The sequence below is a fragment of the Hesperophylax consimilis genome, chromosome 10 (genome assembly GCF_061612785.1).
Source record: "Hesperophylax consimilis isolate HC1 chromosome 10, BYU_Hcon_1.0, whole genome shotgun sequence".
Classification (NCBI taxonomy): Eukaryota; Metazoa; Arthropoda; class Insecta; order Trichoptera; family Limnephilidae; genus Hesperophylax; species Hesperophylax consimilis.
Genome location: NC_142845.1, coordinates 11,670,483 through 11,687,627, shown reverse-complemented (window position 1 = coordinate 11,687,627; position 17,145 = coordinate 11,670,483). Strand labels below are relative to the sequence as shown.

Below are 17,145 nucleotides of genomic sequence, written 5' to 3'. Positions count from 1 at the left end.
CATATATCACATCCCGGGAATTGTAGCTACCGCTGTACCGTTATCACTGACCCAAATAAATATCCAGTCTGGGTTCAGATGTACAGGAATCTACCCCTTTAATAGGTGTATTTTTACTGAGTTGGACTACGCACCCTCCTATGTCACCGACAGGCCTATGCCAACACCAGTCACAGATTCAAATGAACATAACCAGCAACAAATAATCATTGCATTTCCCAGTGTAAATACTTCCTCGGATGAGATTGAAATTGAAAGCCTACAAATGCAGGAGCCCTGGGCTGAGACAGAGACTTTTAACATGAATTCATCGCACATAGATCCGCTGTCAACACCGATTCTCGAAAATCCGTTAACTGATATTATAAATATTTCAGATTGTATAAGCCTTAACGATTCCATAAATCCATTGACCGAGGTCGGAATGTATGTTCCTTCAACGTCTACCGCCCCGCAGATGTGCTTTTCTCCGGAGATAGTGATGCCATTCAACAAAGCTCCGCCTCGAAAAATAACCAACAGAGGTCGAAAGAAGAGAAAGGCTACTATCTATACAGATACGCCCGAAAAAGAAGGGATAAGATTAGAAACGGAAGAAAGGGAGAGGAAAAACAAAGCAAAATCAGCCAAAAAAAACCTAAAAAAGCTTGGAAAGAAAAATAAACCAAAAAATCAACCAGCAAGAAAGCAGCAAAATCAAAATGAAGAATATTTATGTCTGGTGTGCTTTGAATCATTCAGTGCAAGTAAGCCCGGTGAAGAATGGGTTCAATGTATTCAGTGCAAATCCTGGTCCCACGAAGATTGCACACAGCGAGAACCTGGATACATTTGTCATATATGTCAATCTAAGTAATAATTTTTACAATTTGGTTTCTTTTGATTTTTGATAATTTTCTGCTTTATTTATAATGACCATTTTCCATAATATGGTAAGAGGTTGTTTATTATTAAAATGTTTATTGTTTCTTGATTAAGACTATATTATAGTTTCTATAAGTTATTAGGCGACCGATCACTCACCAAGCCAAGCATATTTGCTATTTTTGTTTGTTCGTTTTTAGTTTGTTTATTATGTTGTATTTTCAAAACTAAGTTTATTTGCATATGTATATTGAATGGTTACAAGTTTACATTTTCGTATTCATATATATTTTTTGTAATTTGTTCCTTCAAAAAATTAACATGTAAAATTTTTAGCCAATATTTTTTCGTAGTACAATTTTTACTTTCCATAATATGGTAAGAGGTTATTTGTTATTTATGTGTCTTTTTAGGTGACCGATCACTCAACAAGCCAGCATTTTTGTTATTTTTTGTTTGTAATAAATGTTATATTTTCAACAATAAGTCGTATTTGAATACGTGTATTTTATGGTTACAAGTTTATATTATAATTATTTTAATTTATATAAGACTTTAGCATGTTAACGTTTGAGCCAAAGAAGTTATTTGTTCATTTTATATTGTCAAAGAAAAATATTAAATACTTTTATCGCAAAATGTATATATATACATATTGTTTGGGGATAATTGTACCACGGGGACAATTGTACCACAATGTTTTCATACAAAATTTTAATTATTTTTTTTCCCTTTTTCTTGAGTTTAAAACATGCTATGGTGTTAATATATATTTGTAATGTCATTTTAAAATATTCCAATAGTTAAGGTGCTTGGTAACACTTCAACTGACGAATTCTATAAGAGTTTTCTTGTGGTTAGATAAATCGTATATTACGTTCAATGTAATTGAAAATTTGAAAAGTAATTTTGTAAACCAACAAAAAAAGTGTTTTTCCTCACCGAAATTATTAAAATTAAACAACTTTATCCATAAATTCTGTGTTTTAATTTAAATTCCGCTACTGGTACAACTAACCCCGGGGTAGGGGTCAGTTGTAGCATTTCCCCCGATCTGTTCATGCGCTTATAGCGTAATTTCTATAAGATGTAGAAAAATCATAGAGTAAAAATTTGGTAGACAACTAAATTATCTGCCGTTGAGTATAAGTATTTTTTTCATAAAACTTATACCTAAGACGTAGAAAATGCTGAAAGTCAAATTGGTACAATTGTCCCCGGTCTCCCCTATTGTGATTAAGTGTGAATGGGAGTGATAGGAGGTCCAAACGGTGCCTCAAATGATCCGGCATCGCCCGTTCTGTTTGCACCAGCCCTCGAATGACCAGTCCGATTGTTTTAATTTTTGGACGTGGAAACATAAAAGTTCTCATTTAACTCGACCGGTAAACATGGAGAATGAATTAAAAAGGATACAGCAAACACATCAAATAGTAATAGTATAGAAGCTTTGAGTTTAGTTCTTTGGTTTTTTGAAATAGGAAACAGGAAATTACAATAATCAGATTTCAAATGTTGAAACCAAAAAAAATACTCCAGCCATAAACTTATTTAAAACTCCCTGGCAAGGTGGTTTAGACATGACATGTGCTCAAGATGCCAAACATGATGATCAAGATGACCAAGGTGCAATTCCAGAAAAGAAATTGTGTTTTATATATTTCCCCAGATAACAAAGAAGGAAGCTGATTCGGATGATTGATTTCAGCAATGGACCAACGATGTGGGGAAAAAGAGATGTGTAATCTCTAACTAATATCAGAAGTTATAAAATTTTGAAATACTTTAATATAACATTAAAAATTCTCAAATAATTTTTTTTTAGAAAACACATGATTAAACGGCCACTGAATTTTATCGCCGAAATCTTTCGCTATCCGGGCAACTAATCTAATCATAGAGCAATCGCCGCAGTCGACCAGCCGTGAACTGCCTATAAATAATTGACTGGGCATTGCGAAGTCCTGTTTTAACTCGACCTCTCACCATTTCATCTGTCTGTAATTGGTTTGTTACGTTCCGGTTCCGGTTCAACTGATCGTTGTTTCTGCTACCATCTGCCAGTCGGAATAATCAATATTATGGTACCTACCGGTCTGAAGAAAGTTGGAAAAAGAATTATAATTGTGATGGTGACATTTCTTTGTACAAATTGAATACATCTGCTCTAATGCTGTCCGAAACGTTGGTTAAAGAAGGAGGTAACGCAACACGTTATAATATCACAAAAATGAATCCCTGTAAATTGTAAATTGTAGAAAAAATATATGTATTTATGGTTTATAATAAAGAAGGTATTTAAGTGCCAACTTTCAAATTTTATGATTGCAGAGGGTATATTTGTGATTTATAAAATAAGGGAAAATTAGAAAGAATATAATGCGAGGTCTAATGCCTTCTGTTCACAAAAATATAAGTAATGTAACTTTTGAATTTATTATTACGACAAAATATTCAGTCAGCGTTGTTGCTAGCCGTATTTATTTATATAGCAAACAAGAAATGGGTTTGGGTTTGTAAACATTCAAAGCATTTGCAACAGGAGAATACGATTGTCATTGAAAATTTTGCCTGTTTTTGTATTCATGACCGTTAACAAAAGCTGTCCCTTGTGACGAAATAATCATACATATTCTCCATTGCTTTTTCGGCGCAATAAAAGCATTTCCGCTTTGCAGACGCCAATGCCAGAGTTTCGGTTAAGCATTCGCCAAAACGAGGAGAGAACATTGCAGTAAAATAAGCCAGAAACAGAACAAAGCTAACAAGGTGTACATTATTAAATAGCGATGGAATTTTCTTTGTCAAACTCTTGTTTGCTTTTTCAAATGAATTTAGAATAACTTTAGCTTTGTGAACAAAAACGGAAAAACGTACTGAAATGTGTGATAAATTTTTGGATTACACCTTTTTTTGGCCGGATTGTTTGATTCGAGGTATATCTGAGCAAAGGCTTAGCCAAACTAATATTGAGCTACAACTTCACATTTTAACTCCGTTGTACTATTTATATACTGAGTGAAAGATCAGCTAAATTCTGGACGAAACAACCATACCTAATGCTGCGTTTGAAAGCTATCTCACTGGAAGATAACAAATTGTTAATTGTTATAAAATCCTCCCTGTCGGAAAAAAACAATGTAATAAGTGGAGTTCCACGGGGTTCAAACCTTGACACAAACTTATTTTTCTTGTTTATAAATGATCTTACAAACATTTTTCATTATGTATCTATCTTACTTTTTGCTGATGACCTCAAAATTTATAGAACTATTCGAAATATTTACCATTGTCATATTCTTCAAGACAATATCAAAAAATTATTAATTTGGTGTAATGAAAATAGAATTTACTTAAATATCTCAAAATGTCATATAGTAAGAATTTCTAAAATAAAAATCCAGTGATTTTTGATAACAACATTGATAGCAATGCTCTTGAGATATTATCACAAATCAAAGACTTGGGCATCACTTTTCAATCAAATCTTTCATTTGTTCCACATAACAGAAATCTCTAATAAGGACTTAAAATTTTTAAGAGTTATAACTAGGCTAACCAGACATTTTAACAATATAAAGTGTATTGAATTGTTATATTTTCCATATGTAAGAAGTCAACTTGAGTACAAGTATCCTGTCTGGAACCCACATTATAATATACATGTCCAAGCTGTTGAAAGAATACAAAACAAATTCTTACGTTTTACAATTTTTAAAATTGGTATTCCAGCAATTATGTTGAACTACAACACTCGATTTTTCACTGACTTGGTATTTCTATATAAAATTTTAAATGATTTAGTTAATAGTCCGGTATTGCTAGAACAGACAACCTTCAACGTAATACTAGAAGTCAGGATTTATTTGAGTGCAGAAATTCTGAGACTAACTACCATATGTATTCCTCTTTTGCCTAGAATACTAATAGGAAGAAAACAATTATACCAAGTCAGTGGACATCTTCAATTTATCTTTAAACAAATATAAAAAGTTGTTACTGAAGCAATTCAGTTATGTAAAATAAATAATGTATATATTTTAACATTCATATGTAAAAGCCTCGAAAAAGGGTGTTAATTAATAAATAATTAAAAAAAAGGAAATAAATGAGAAAAAACGCGCGTGCCGAGCCATGAGTTACGGGGATGGAACTAAGCAACCGCAAGAGGCGTTTCGCTACGTTTGCGGTTTCTTCGTTCCTTTCATATAACTCGTGGTTGAGTTTGGCAGTTCAGCTTGCATGTTTATAAGCACCCCTCGATGTTACATTCATTTAAAAAAAAATTACCGGACACAACAAAACATGACAAAATAATTGGTCAGTTTAGATACGGTTAGGTTAAAATTAGGTTAGGTTAGGCTATGTAAGTAAGATTAGGTTACCATCGTTTTTATTTTCACTTTTTATCAGTTTCACTGTCACCGTTTTGTCATGGAACCCTAAAAAATATACAATATTCGATAGCATGAATTTAAAAAAAAAGAGTTAAAATCGGCACGTGACAGCGCTGGTGACAGTACCTACTGACAGGAACTGCCACGTCCTGACGTTTTTTGTTGTTGTTGCAAACAGACACCAAGGGGTGCCAACATAATGAGAAAAAAACATTCAATGCACGCGGCGTTCGGTTTATACTATTCAGCTTTTTCATAATTATCTGAAGCACATTATGTTTCTCAAAGTAACAGCTTTTCATGAAAAGAGAAAATACTTTTCTTGATTTCAAGGGGTCGACTTCTGCATATAAAGCTTTATAATGAATTAATTAAGTAATCATTAATTACCAGTAATAATAAATAGGACTCAATATATAATTCAGATTTTATTTTTTTTTCATATATTGCTAAAATTGTGATTGTACTTAATATACTAACCTAGTATATTGTTTTAATCCGACTATTATTACTAATTGTGTCTTGAAAGTATTTTCCAGCGTTTCAGGGTCATATGACCGGGCGTTCATATTTCATAAAAATATTTTTATATTTTTTTCTAAAATGCGGAAATAACTATTTTAAGAAAGATAAATAATAATTCTTTCCAGTTTGCATCAACTATTTTTACCGAATGCCACTAACAAAATCCTAAAAATAGCTAAAATGAATCATTAATATTTCGCGCTGCTATCGTAATAATCGGTTTAATTTTTAAAATTATTTCTTATTTCGTATTATATAAACAAAGTCAAAGTGAAGTTACAGTTTTATTACAATTCCCCAAACAAAACGAATGTGTTTTCGAAATATCGAGTTTTCTCAATTTTTCTACGATTATAGTAAAAAATGTGGTTAGCTTTTTTGACAACATTTTTCACGTTAGATATTAAAATTTTATTATTTAGAAATAGTAATGTTTATTATAAAAGCATATAACGCACAAATTTTTTTATCTATCTTCTAAAACAGTTTTAGGGAAAATTAAGAAATAAAATAGAGCGCATTTGAAATACACAGAAAACATTGCAAACTAAACAAAAGTGTTGCAGGTACTGAAGGGTTAATTGGTCAACCCATCAGCTCTGGTGTAAGCTTTGGTTGGCCTTAAAACACACATAAATAATAGCGGTGCTTTAAATATACAAAAAATTAAATTTATATTTCGTGCAATCATTACCACTAGCAGTTAAAAACCCGCTCCGCGGGTTTTTGCTGCTAGGCCCTGCGGGCGGCACTTGGTTGGGCTGCGCCCAGTTTAAGTGATATTAACAACAGTTACATTTAATAGATAGATATTAGGTCATTCACAGAGAGAGGGTGAGTATATATTGTTAAAACACGGAACAGGAAGGAGTTAATGAACAATAACATGCTCAATTTAGGCATAATAAGAATGACAGTTGTTTGAATAAATGAAATTTTACGTATTTGTGATGGATTATTTCAAATGAAACACTATTATTGACTACATGTCTACAACTGATATTAACTGTTATGGTACCTAATATAATTTGCTCATAGGAGACTTGCAGTGCTTAAATATGTGTTACAACCGTCAATGTCTATAAGTTGAATCAATATCGTATAGTTTGTCACAACAATTAAAGATAGTTACAACAAAGTTGACTGAAATAATACATTATTACATATTGATTAATTGTACCCGTGTTTATGGATAAAAGGAGGGTAATGGTGCAATGTGATTAGCAGTCGGTTTAATTAAAAGGTGTGAATTTTACTCCAACTGGTGGTAATTCTTTTCCTAAAACTGTTACTGTATCTAATAAAGTTTAAAGTTAGATTATATATACACCTTCATCAGGAGAGTAAAAATCTATATATAAAGGTAGATTATTACAATATAGCGCCCCTGAGGTAATATCTCACAAAAGCGGCGCCATGCAAATTGTCCAATTAATAAATAAATATAATGTTTACATTTTATTATGTACGTATGCATTGATATACAATGGAAATAGATAAAATAATGTTATCCGATTAAACTTTATTTTATTAAAAAACAAATAACTTTTTTAACTTCACTTTATTATATACAACCAATACATGTTTCATGAACGAAGTATACACCGAAGTCAAAAATTTAATATAGATTACAATTGGAAAAAAGAAGTGGAAGGAGGGGGGAGGGGTAAGAGTAGGCTGGGTTTATAAGAATTAGGAATTACAATATGAAAGACCAGTTAAGTGGGAAAATATTTAAAAGAGAGTTTATAAAAAAAAATTCTTGTTAATTACATCTACTTTTATAAACATGTTCTCTTATTTCTAAAATTTCGAAATTATTTATTTGTGATGCTTTATATCCTGTGTGAAGTATTTTAAGACCTGAAATTTTTTTTTGCATATAACCATAAAACAATATATTCATAAGACAAATAACATTTAATAACGGTTATTCTAATAAATTGATAGTTGAAATACTAAATAAAATAATTAAACATATTATCTTCAAACGGTATTTTTACCCTAGTTCTTAAGATATAAATAAACAATGGCGTAGAATTCTGTTTGTGGATAACGACACTTCTAAAATGATATATATAAACATTCCTGGTACTATTCAACCGGCGTTTTACACTAATAACAGAATGAATAAATATATTCTTAATAATATATATTGCGAAAATCAAACAAAAAAATCAGGAGTTTATAAACTCAATTGGGCTGGATTTGTAATTTATTTTACAAAGGTAGAACCAATAGAAACTTTGAAGTCAGAACTAAAAAATATCTCAGGGTTCTAAATGGAAATAGTGAATATGAGTTTGCAAATCATCTTTTGAATCACACTTTCGATAAAAATTCAGGTCTTAAAATACTTCACTCAGGATTAAAGCATCGCAAATAAATAATTTAGAAATTTTAGAAATTAGAAAACATGTCAATATAAAATCAGATGTAATTAATAAGCAAAAAAAAAATTATAAATAATAATGAAAAATGCCATTGCAAAGAAGAACTAAACTTCCAGAAGAAATCTTATTATTAAATGCTTGATGTTCAAGTAATTTTGCATATTTAAATATACGCGCCAGTCATTTGATTCGTTTCTTCACCGCCAGAGGGGCGCTCTGTCGGCCACCTAGCCGCGATGCGTATCGGGAATCGGCCATATTGAATTAACGCCTGCTTTTTTCGTCAAACGTCAAACGTAATCACGTAATTGTGGATAATTTTCACTGTAATGTAATTAATCCAATGGATTATGAACTTTCTAAGACATATTTTCTTCGATATTATCCAAAAATTGTATGAGCAGAAACGATATTTTTTAAGAAATATCGTATTACATGTGGCGATTCTATTTCAGTATGAAATGGTGTCTTCATCTTTAAAGTCTTATTTAAACACAATTTGAATTTGACCAATCACAGGGCCTACACCGTCCAGACGCTGGAGTAATAATATTATCAGATTCGAAAACTGTCAATCCATTCTATAAGGTTAGTCCAACTGATCCAACTATACACAGCGTTTCAACAGGCAACTTGGCCTCGCCCATACTTTTTGCTTCAACCTGCAAGCTCCCTACTAAAAATGAAATGCATTTTCCATTACTTTATGGAGGATTATTGGAGGTCATTTTTCTTCACTATTCCCGGTTCAAGAGACTTAAAACTAAAATACTTCAGGAAGATGGGATTAGACGTGAATTTAAGTATAAATTCCGTCTAAGAAATAAGAACGTGAAAAGGATATTTTCCATCAAAAGTAACGCAGGTCTATTGTTCACAGATACTTATGCAAGAAGCGTTTCCGAAATGGAAAGAGACGAAGCACGGAGAAATGGTGAAAAAATAACAAACGTATGTTTTGATACATTTACTTTTTATGTAATTTTCAAACTGTAGGTACTTAACTAAAAATATTAAACTGACATATTCTAGGGGTTTTTAGATTTATTTAATAAGTGAAGAAAAATATAAATTTAAATATATCTTTATATGATAAACTTAAGGTTTTTAAAACAAGGTTTTTATGCAAAGCACAAAATATAAAAAAATATTGTAACCAATAATTATTAGCCTGAAATACAAATATAAATTGAAAAAAATCTTACGAGAATAAATGCCGCCAGCGGGAATTGAACCCGCACCTTTCTGTCACCTGCCAGGTGCACTAAGCCACTGTGCTACGTTGGCTTATTTTTAACCCCCAAACAATTCAATAAATAACTAGCATTTTATTCAACTATTATAACTTATCGATTTTTTTCCTAGATAAAACTAATCTTATTTTTGTAGGAAACGCATTGTTTAATAATAAATATCCTCCTAGGTGGCGTCTAGATATATAATATATCTTCATTTGATGGTGAAATATTGAATATATGAAGGAAAACATGTTTAAAATCATTTAAAAACCGAAAATAGATGAAATAAGTAAAAAATAATATATCAATGAAGAAGGAGATAATACTAATAAATCTAAACGAAGAATGAAACCGAGAAAGGCACAGAAAAATAAAAAAAGGGAACGGTTTCAACTGGAAATCGATTCCAAGATCTCTGACTTACCAGGAAAACGCCTCTAACCACTAGGCCATTGAGACCTAATTATTTTTCTTCATTTTTCAAATTAAGAATAAACAATACTATTTCAACTAATTACTATCTTTTTGAATGATTACAAAGTTCTAAAGACTGTGTTTGTAATCTAGATAGTGTGTTGGATAAACTTATCCGATATATATTATATTATATGAAATGAATATTCTATTTTATTGGAAAAACTTTTAAGGGTTATACCCATCAATGTAATATATTCGCTTCTACCTGGTTAGGTTTATTTTTTTATTATTTTCAAGGAACTTCAGAACGCGTGATTCTTTACAAACGTCAAATATTTATAACGTAATTGTGGATAATTTTTATTGTAATGTTAGTTTATTCCTATGTCCTATTCCTAGTTGGGACCGTTTCCTTTTTATTTGTGTATGTTCTATTTTATGTATTATCTTCTTGTTCAGTGATATATTTCATTGATGATTATAAGCTTCAAAACTTATAAAAGTTTATCAATGATTCAATCCAATACTGTATTTGTATGCTTTTCTTGAAAGATTTGTGTTTTTATACTAACTAAACTATTTATTGATATTCACATTGCGTATGTACGGGCGCAAACAAAAAAATCGTCTTAAATTCGTCTTAATTGTAAAGCGTAACTTGCAAAAAGCTTCTTTAAAAGAAAAGTTATTCCAATAAAATTAAAAAAAAAAACTTTTAATAACTACACACTCCTATGTTTATGTACGTATAACGTAATTTGGATGTATTTTTAGAATGAAATTGATTGTCTATTCCCTTAAAAAATGTTAAAGTATTGATTAACCATTTGTTTTGCGAAGGTTCTTGGAGGATTTTTCGTGATGAAATTGAAAATTTTAGGTGAAATTAGAGCTATTTATTCAACGGTTTCTAGTAATTATTTTCCTTTCCCATCAACAGCTGATCACAGAGTTCCTTTTAACTTGTATCGTGACACTTATCCTGATGCATCCCTCACAGTTATGTTACTCCTAAACATCAAGGAACAGAGGAAGGCTATATATATATTTTGATCAAAGAGAAGTAAAGTATTGATTAGTTGTCACGGTGGAGGAACGTGGGGTAAATATGGAATGAATTCCAGTTAATTCACTGACGTGAGCTGAATCCCCGCTTATTCTCAAAAGAGTCTCGATATTAAATTGTAGCTTTCCGGTAAACAGTATAAAGGTTACAAACCAACTCGTAATCTATATATATAAAAAATAGTGTTGTTTTGTTCTGTACGCGTTTCAATACCATTCATTGCTTGTTCTCATTAGTACCAGAAGTTGTTTGGAAAGTGCTTTGAATGGTAGAAGGAGTCGGAAACGTCGGAATGCGATACGGAGTCAATTGAAAGTCGCTATAATGTAGTTTTTTAACAGTAAAAATGTGAATTTTGTAATACTACATGAAGTGAATGGTATGCCTCGGGGATGCCCGAGGAAGACATAATGAATCACATAATTATTTGTGGCGAAATGAGACGTATTTGATGAACAGGTGCAAAGCAGAATGTATGAATTGGAAGTGAATGGTAGAAGAGGTCAAGCACACCCAAGGAAGACATGGAACGATCAAGTGAAACAAATACCTACCCTAAAAATGCACCCAGTTGTCAGGTTCTCTAGAATACACAACCTCAAAACTATATAAAAGTCTCTGAGCAACGCCTGGTAGAAAATTATTAAAAATCTTCGAAGATACCGATACATAAGATATGATGATTAGCTTTCCAAATTGTGGTCCAATCTTGGGGTATCCACAAGGTGGTAAAACTTTAATGTATGTAGATACATAATATAAGGTGATATTTTGGAGCACACAATTATTGTGGCACGTACCAGAGGGGAAAATACTCTCAGTATCACCCTCGTTTAAGACCATCATTTAGAATTGAAACGTTCCTTAAAATGGCTTTAGCAGTCTTTGGCTCTGACAAGTTCTGAATAGCCAGGTACTCCCCACCTTCTTCTTCCATATATCCTTCCCCTTCCCACTACTTTCAGCCTCACAAGATACTCCAATAGGGGATGCTATAGTCTCACTGGCTCCAGACGTTTGGGAGCAATTGGTACTCTTGTTCAGTATTATTTTTTTTAAATGATGTTTTTTTTATTTTATTTTTTTTATAGTGAATACCTCACAAGAGTCCCAACTGCTCCCGTCTGGAGCCAGTGAGACTATGGCATCCCCAATTGGGGGATGTTGTGAGGCTGAAGGTAAGTGGGGAAGGGAAAGAGGAAGGTGGGGAAGTACCTGGCTATTCAGATCTAGTCACTAAACACGGCTAAAGCCATTTGGAGCAACGTTTCAATTCTGAATGGTGGTCTTACACCAGGGCGATACTGGTAGTATCTTCCACTCTGGAACGTGCCGCAAATATACTATATATTGTTATTTTAATTAATTAATTGTGAAATAACACAAATTAATCAAATAAAATTTATTTGCGCACGCCGGGTTCGAACCCGCGACCTTCGGAATGGCAGTCCAATGCGTTACCACTGGACTATGCCGGCCGTCATACGTCTCAAGCATGTAGCTTGAGATTGAAAAATGAATTATATTTTCAATTTAAGATCGGGGATAGTTGGCTCCAGGGACTGCGATTCGATTGATTCGTGGTGTTTGTAAGAATATGTGTAAGTGCAAGCGAGATAGCATGCTTGCGAGATGCTATAAAAGGCGATGCATACTAGGATTGTTTCTCTTTTGTTAATAGCAGCTCCCCAATAAATATCAGTACAAGATCACGTATCATTATTGTGTACGACCTTCACCCGCTATAATAATACTCCAGCCACTACACCACATTGGCATACATTACATTTTACATACCCTTCCTATGTACCAACATATTAAGCTCCGACAGGTTTGGTATTAATCAGATTTTTTACCCCATTCCTTACAATTAGGACGTATAACATAGTCTTGGAAAGGTGTAAAGTCCAAGTGAAGTTTTATTGAAGGTACACCGAAGTTACACCGAAGTTACACTGAACTCAACAAAGGAAGGTAAATTTATCAAAGGTAAACTCATAAGAGTAAATAATATAATTATAAATTATAACTTTAATGTACTGAAATATTTTTTTAAACCATGCCTTGCTTATTAAACATAATAATTTTGCATGCGTGTGCATGCATGCGTGAAGTGAAATATTCCTGCGTAATGTTTACAATTATTCAAGTGTAATGGACCTTTAATTTTCAAAATTGGATTTGATAAGTACTAAATAATATCAGACAAGCAATAAATAGGTAACGAAATGATATTATTATTTTACGAATTAATAATAATAAATCTTTACATGACGTTAAATTATTATTATTATGTTAAATTATTAGTATTTTTTCTAAAGTTTACTAACTATTTTCATTCGAATGGTAAATTTCTGATAATCTGTAATTATTTTTTTGAAAGGCTGATGATCTTTAGGCAAATATTTTATAAATACTTTCAGCTTCACAAATCCTATCCAATAATCATATCCCACTAACAGTTAAAAACCCGCTCCGCGGGTTTTTGCTGCTAGGCCCTGCGGGCGGCACTTAGTTGGGCTGCGCCCAGTTTAAGTGATACTAACAACAGTTACATTTAATAGATAGATATTAGGTCATTCACAGAGAGAGGGTGAGTATATATTGTTAAAACACGGAACAGGAAGGAGTTAATGAACAATAACATGCTCAATTTAGGCATAATAAGAATGACAGTTGTTTGAATAAATGAAATTTTACGTATTTGTGATGGATTATTTCAAATGAAACACTATTATTGACTACATGTCTACAACTGATATTAACTGTTATGGTACCTAATATAATTTGCTCATAGGAGACTTGCAGTGCTTAAATATGTGTTACAACCGTCAATGTCTATAAGTTGAATCAATATCGTATAGTTTGTCACAACAATTAAAGATAGTTACAACAAAGTTGACTGAAATAATACATTATTACATATTGATTAATTGTACCCGTGTTTATGGATAAAAGGAGGGTAATTGTGCAATGTGATTAGCAGTCGGTTTAATTAAAAGGTGTGAATTTTACTCCAACTGGTGGTAATTCTTTACCTAAAACTGTTACTGTATCTAATAAAGTTTAAAGTTAGATTATATATACACCTTCATCAGGAGAGTAAAAATCTATATATAAAGGTAGATTATTACAATATAGCGCCCCTGAGGTGATATCTCACAAAAGCGGCGCCATGCAAATTGTCCAATTAATAAATAAATATAATGTTTACATTTTATTATGTACGTATGCATTGATATACAATGGAAATAGATAAAATAATGTTATCCGATTAAACTTTATTTTATTAAAAAACAAATAACTTTTTTAACTTCACTTTATTATATACAACCAATACATGTTTCATGAACGAAGTATACACCGAAGTCAAAAATTTAATATAGATTACAATTGGAAAAAAGAAGTGGAAGGAGGGGGGAGGGGTAAGAGTAGGCTGGGTTTATAAGAATTAGGAATTACAATATGAAAGACCAGTTAAGTGGGAAAATATTTAAAAGAGAGTTTATAAAAAAAAATTCTTGTTAATTACATCTACTTTTATAAACATGTTCTCTTATTTCTAAAATTTCGAAATTATTTATTTGTGATGCTTTATATCCTGTGTGAAGTATTTTAAGACCTGAAATTTTTTTTTGCATATAACCATAAAACAATATATTCATAAGACAAATAACATTTAATAACGGTTATTCTAATAAATTGATAATTGAAATACTAAATAAAATAATTAAACATATTATCTTCAAACGGTATTTTTAGCCTAGTTCTTAAGATATAAATAAACAATGGCGTAGAATTCTGTTTGTGGATAACGACACTTCTAAAATTATGTATATAAACATTCCTGGTACTATTCAACCGGCGTTTTACACTAATAACAGAATGAATAAATATATTCTTAATAATAAAGATTGCGAAAATCAAACAAAAAAATCAGGAGTTTATAAACTCAATTGGGCTGGATTGTAATTTATTTTACAAAGGTAGAACCAATAGAAACTTTGAAGTCAGAACTAAAAAACATCTCAGGGTTCTAAATGGAAATAGTGAATATGAGTTTGCAAATCATCTTTTGAATCACACTTTCGATAAAAATTCAGGTCTTAAAATACTTCACTCAGGATTAAAGCATCGCAAATAAATAATTTAGAAATTTTAGAAATTAGAAAACATGTCAATATAAAATCAGATGTAATTAATAAGCAAAAAAAATTATAAATAATAATGAAAAATGCCATTGCAAAGTTGAACTAAACTTCCAGAAGAAATCTTATTATTAAACGCTTGATGTTCAAGTAATTTTGCATATTTAAATATACGCGCCAGTCATTTGATTCGTTTCTTCACCGCCAGAGGGGCGCTCTGTCGGCCACCTATAATGCGTATCGGGTATCGGCCATATTGAATTAACGCGTGCTTTTTTCGTCAAACGTCAAACGTAATCACGTAATTGTGGATAATTTTCACTGTAATGTAATTAATCCAATGGATTATGAACTTTCTAAGACATATTTTCTTCGATATTATCCAAAAATTGTATGAGCAGAAACGATATTTTTTAAGAAATATCGTATTACATGTGGCGATTCTATTTCAGTATGAAATCGTGTCTTAATCTTTAAAGTCTTATTTAAACACAATTTGAATTTGACCAATCACAGGGCCTACACCGTCCAGACGCTGGAGTAATAATATTATCAGATTATTTTCCACTGGTCTGCGCTAGTTATATTTTAAGATAATTGTGCTATGTTTCCTTCTGGGCACTGATTTATAATTTTCCTCTTGTAATTTTTTAACATCCTTAAAAAATGAAAATACTTACAAAAAAAACTAATTATATTTTACACACAAAATTAATTTATATTTTACACACAAAACCATGTACAATGTGATTTTAGAACGGGGTACAGAAGTAAAATCACATTGTTTTTAACATTTGTAAAAAAATATTAAATAAAAAAAATTACATGATAACTAAATGCATGCTCCATGCATTTCTGTATAATATTGGAATGCCAAAAGTGCGTCCATTGTCCCCGGTAGCCCCGACGGTAGAACGAAGATTAACGTTTTGCTACGTGGTGGATACTTACCTTCCCAAACAATTAAAAAAGCAACACACCTCACACTTTTAGTTCACCATTACGACAAATTGGCTCGATTAGTCAAAGCTTCGACGCCAACCAGCGCCTGGGAGCTTACAAAGCTCTGCAAGGAGGTTCTCTATTTAATATAAACACATTATGTTGTGATCCGCAGAGAACTTCGTAAGACGGTAGATTATCGCGTTTCGATGTGAGAATCAATTTATAAACACAATAGTGGCATCTGTGGTGTATTTGGCAATAGACTAGACAACATTTAAATTTGCAGATAATTTACTGGAAAGATGACTGAGTTTAGAGAATAATATATATGTGGGTTAAATAATACCCCAAATATAAATCATGATAGCTCTGTAATATTACCCAGGCGTAGTGTGTTCAATTCCTCGGCTGGCTAAGTCCTCCATCACACCACAAGCAACATTTTCCGCTTAACGGTCATTGCTTGAAATGGCTTTACCATGTTTGGTGGCCAAATCTGAATAGCCCGGTACTTTCCCACCTTCCTCGTCCGCAACTCCCTCTAACTCATCCTCACTATCTTCAGGCTCACAATATATCCCTATTGGAGATTCCATAGTCTCACTGGCTCCAGATGGTTGGGAGAGGTTAAGACCTTGTGCGGTATTCATTTAAAAAAAAGGGCAATGTGAAGATAAATTCAAGAGATTTGCATGGCCCCAGGAACGGGAGTAATCCTGAAAGGTAATAACTACTACGTACGAGTATTTTACGTTTTACGCTCTGAGTCGTATAATAAGCCATGTTTATTTTTTGCACTCTGTGTACGTTTTCTTCATTGCATTGAAAAATAAGGCTTAAATAAAATTAATTATTTTAAGATGTTGAAATCATTTAAACATTATTTATATTATAGTACTTTTTTCTTCTTATGAAGTACCCGGAGTTGCCCGGGCTTTAGTCTGTTTTAAGGGGTGGGAAAAGTGGATGGGGTGGTTATTCGAAATCTCATATAAGCGGTGATTCTCATGTATTGAAGGTTAAGCGTGCAAAATTCCTTATCTTGGAATAAATCCGTAGATTTGTATAAAACTCATAAACACGCCGCTCTCCAGAGTCCACCCTCCCCTTCCGCCACAAACACTCTTCTGTATATTCTTTTTTTTTACAATT

At 32.1% G+C, this 17,145-nt stretch overlaps 1 protein-coding gene across 1 annotated transcript in view; it reads left to right on the top strand.

Moving 5' to 3' along the window:
- The window catches only part of LOC149420291 (uncharacterized), a 51,228-nt gene that overhangs the window by 5,632 nt on the left and 28,451 nt on the right, over positions 1-17,145 (top strand). The gene's annotated exons all lie outside the window — the stretch shown is intronic.